The sequence below is a fragment of the Mus pahari genome, chromosome 5, assembly GCF_900095145.1.
Source record: "Mus pahari chromosome 5, PAHARI_EIJ_v1.1, whole genome shotgun sequence".
In the NCBI taxonomy this organism is placed as follows: Eukaryota; Metazoa; Chordata; class Mammalia; order Rodentia; family Muridae; genus Mus; species Mus pahari.
This window is the reverse complement of record NC_034594.1, coordinates 59981037-59985541: the sequence shown is the minus strand read 5'-3', so window position 1 is coordinate 59985541 and position 4505 is coordinate 59981037. Positions and strand designations below refer to the sequence as shown.

At 39.7% G+C, this 4505-nt stretch overlaps 1 pseudogene; it reads right to left on the bottom strand.

Annotated features, from left to right (window-relative positions):
- Positions 1-1451: 1451 nt before the first annotated feature.
- On the bottom strand, positions 1452-2305 carry LOC110322244 (annotated as a pseudogene).
- Between the last annotated feature and the right edge of the window lie 2200 nt (positions 2306-4505).

Genomic DNA, 4505 nt, shown 5'->3' with positions numbered 1-4505 from the left:
TGAAGTTTATTTTAACACACTGTACTGGCTAATTTTGTGTCAACTTGACACAGCTGGAGTTATCACAGAGAAAGGAGCTTCAGTTGGGGAAATGCCTCCACGAGATCCAGCTGTAAGGCATTTTCTCAGTTAGTGACCAAGGGCAGAGGTCCTCTTGTGGGTGGGACCATCTCTGGGCTGGTAGTCTTGGGTTCTATAAGAGAGTGGACTGAGCAAGCCAGGGGAAAGCAAGCCAGTAAAGAACATCCCTCCATGGCTTCTGCATCAGCTCCTGCTTTCTGACCCGCTTGAGTTCCAGTCCTGCATCCTTTGGTGATCAAAAGCAGTATGGAAATGTAAGCCAAATAAACCCTTTCCTCCCCAACTTGCTTCTTGGTCATAATGTTTGTGCAGGAATAGAAACCCTGACTAAGACACACACAAATGTATGTTACTTAGCGTTTTGCAAATACTGCAAACAGCATTCTAAACAAACAGTGTGGTGCCTCTGTGATTCTGAGAATCTCATGATTAAGCAAATAGCATCAGCAAAGATCTTGAGTACAAAGTATATAGAAATATAGAAAATATAGAAAGAATTTGCAAAAGTAAACAACAGAAGAATGACCGGGGTAAGGCAAGCAACAATGGACAGTGACTACCCATCTAGGATCTAAGAACATGGTAAAGCCACTGACAACATCAGGACAAGGGTCACTGAAGGTAGCAATGTTATAACTTTGTATAGGTCTTGGTTCTGGGAGAGGAGTATTGTACTTAATACTCGAACACAGAGAAGGACAAAGTGTGGCACAGTACATCAAGACTGGAAGGTACAAGGTGGTTGAGACCATGGAAGCTACTCCTTCCCTCTTTACCCACATTGCTGTCTCTTATTCTTTAGTCTTGAACTGATGCCTGACAGAACAAAGAACACAGAAAGAAGAGTAAAATTCAGTGAAGGAAGGAACTTCCGAGAATACTTTGTACACTTCCTAAGGACAGATCCCTGCCTTACGTGTCTTCTGTTTTATTGTGTGTTACAGAGAGTGTTTTCTCATTACTGTGACTCAATATTGTCAATGATGCTTTTGATACTATATAAGCAAAATAGGAAGCTATGATATGTACATGCTTTTGTTAAAAGTATAACTTATAAAAGGTGAGTTTTCCCATAGTAATTTCTCTTGGAATACCATACATAAATAAGATATAGAAGTGGATTGTGTATGAATATTTTGAATGACATTTATGAAGATGTGACAAACAAGAAATCAGCATCATCAAAGTAATGGAAAGCCACCATTAGGTTTGAGACATCACATGTATGATGCCTACAATCATTCTTTTTTTTCTTTTTCTTTTTTCTTTTCTTTTCTTTTCATTTTTTTGGGGGGGGGGCAGTTTTTAGGAACTTTATTTTCCTTCCACCTTTTTTCCCTCAGTTCAGGTGTCTGCAGAGCAGCTCAGGATCACTCAGTAGTGGCTCCAACCCACTCAGTGGCCTACCACTGTGGGAGCTGCTGATCAGTCCTCAGTGGCTGGCAGCACACTCCAGTCTTCTGTAGGGAACTGCTGGATGGGCACAGAGGGTACCTGCACACCCTCAAACTAGTTGGCCCCCTCAGGCTGAGCAGCAGTGAACTCAGGAGCTGGTGAGGTCCATTCACCCTGGAATTCTTCCTTGGTCACAGCCTTCTCAGCAGCAGCCTGCTCCTCCTTCTCAATCTCCTCTGGGTCTCTATAGAAGTGAAAATCAGGTATAACCTCCCATGCATGCTCATGGTCTCCCGTAACCTCGCATGCGGAGTACTTCCCCGGCCAGCATCTGCCACATGAGACCGACTGGGTGAGCTCCCTTATATGGCAATATCCACATAGTACAGGGAAGAATCTGTGTTACAGTGGGCAGGTTGACATTAAGAGGCCTCTTTGAGGGGTTGGTCAGCCCTGGGATCAGTCACCAGTAGAAGCCGTGACTTCCTGAAGGCTGCTTGGATCTGGTTAGTGAAGGTCCCAGGTGTGAGGAGGTCAGCAATTGAAGTGGCTCCTGTGGCAGCAGCAAACTTCAGCACAGCTCCCTGGCCAGTGTTCCTGGAGGAGATGATGCTGACAGCAGGGTTCTCAATGGCAACAGTAGCTACAAGCAACGGCCTCTCCCAGGTCCCCTTCAGATTTATGAGGTAGATACCGTCACTTTTCCTTTTGTAGATGTACTGCTCCATCTGCAAATCAAGGTTGGTGCCACCTAAATGGGTTCCTACAGCAGGGAATTTGATTACAATTTCTCCTCCTTCATCTGCAGGAAGTCAAGGGCTCTGGACATTGTATAAGTTTCCCTTTTAAGTTACGATGGGAGCCAAGAACAACGTCGTATGGACCCGTCCCGGGGTAGCACAGAAAGGCTTTGAATGACCTAAGATGGTAATGGGCAGGAAATAAACAGAGGTAGGTAATTGTCAATAAAAGAATCTGTAACTAGAGTATGAAATTTTACCGGAGATAATTTAAATATGATAAATCAAAGGAAATCAAACTTCATATTAATTTGAAATTAGATTACTGGAATTGTCACACATAATAAATACCTAGATATTTAATTAAAACGTTATAATTGAGACACCACAGTGTTAAGCCATATGATGATGACCTGCATTGATTTCTAATAGCAATAAACAGTATAATATTAATAAACTAGGGGACACCTATATATTTTCTTAAAGGAATTAGCAAATATATTCACCTGTGTGTGCATATGTATGTATGTATATATATATATATATATATATATATATATTCATGTTTTCACTTAAGCTTTCTAAATGTCATTCATTTATTTGACAGAATGCTAGCAACTCTAAAAGTAAAATACACAATTCTAGCATTTGTTATAGCGTCATCACGCACACTCAGCCAGAACTACTCTCTGATGTAGCACTTCATGAAAGTACATTTTTTTAGTCTATTACTCAGTACACACATATATAATTCTTTGTCAATACCACACATGATTTATATTTTCATTAATCTTTATTTAATATGGTCAGCTACTGTGGTGATAAGAAGTAACCCATTTCTCTAAGGTGTATTTTTTAAAGTTAAAAATACCCTAAGTATTATTTATTTCTTAGCACATTTTTACTATTTTAAGAAGGCTCTGAGGATATATTTCTCATCCAATTTTCACATCTTAAGTTCTATCAAATGTACTAGGCGCTGAGAGTGCTAAGTGGACATGTTTTGGCACAATATTTTTCAAAGCTCTACTTCTGACAATCTTTGACATGTTGTCACTGGGATTTAAAAAGTAGTTTTGATATGTTAAGGACTTAATGAAAACATGCATAAACCTATTTTTGATATAACTTCCTTCTATTGGTGTTTCATCTATCCAAGAGAGTGATATAAACACTATCTAGGCCCTAGATTCTAGGGCAAATGTTTATATTTAGACTTGTGATAATTTATAAGACAAATAATGTTTGGAGTTGTTCATGTATTTCTATGATAATGCACATTCTAAAATAAGTTAGCAGATTCATCAATACCCATAAAAATTTTAGCATGTCATCTTTATGGTTTTGGGTTCTAATTTAGTAGAAATTCAAAGGAGAAACCCTAATTTGATAAAGTACTAGATGGCAGTAGCTTGTTATACTAAAAACGATCTCCATTAAAGGAAAAAGAAAATAATGAAAGCTTAAACAAATGGAAGAACAGAATCAGAGGCATGTAGGATGGAAAGGGATGGAAGAAGGGAGAGAGAGATAGAGTTAGAGAGATAGGCAGACAGAGAGAGAGAGAAACTGAGAGAGAGACAAAGACTACGATTTTTAACCCCCATGTGTAGCTAGCTCATAGCAAAAAAAAAAAAAAAAAAAAAAAAAAAAAAAAAAAAAAAAAAAAAAGAAAGAAAAAAAAAGTCACTAATAGTCAGGGCAGTAATTAACATTCCAATCTGCTGGAGACTTTTCCTTAATTGGACACACCTGTCAGTAGACAGGGATGGCAGGTGACACTGACCTGGGTCATGTATGAGCTGAGAATGATAAAGGACAGGAACAAAGCCCTCCCTCACTGCCTTGGCAAATACCTCCCAGGCATCACCATGGCTCCTCATTTGTTTACAGAGGAGCATGTTAGGGGGAAAGAAGGAAGTCTAAAGTTAGGACCAAACATGAATTAGAGGTTTGGCCCCAGGAATTACCCCTCTGCTCAGATGTCAGCTCAATGCTCAACATTTGCTATGGGCAGGTGGTCTAAAAGATTTGGCTCACAGGGTATTTTTCCAGCTCTTGCTGGAACTGGAGAAGTTGCCAAAAATATGACAAGAGTAAGAAGTAGGCTGTTGAACAGCAGATCCACTCTCCTCAGTATGTTAGTAACCAAGACTTTCCTAGTCCTGAAGCCTTCCCTTCCTCCCATGTGAACTCATCTGTCTTGCTATTCTCTGAGAACATGAGCTTCGATGAGATAATGTGAACAAGAATGCTTTAAGGACTATCAAGAACTTCACGGTCATAGAG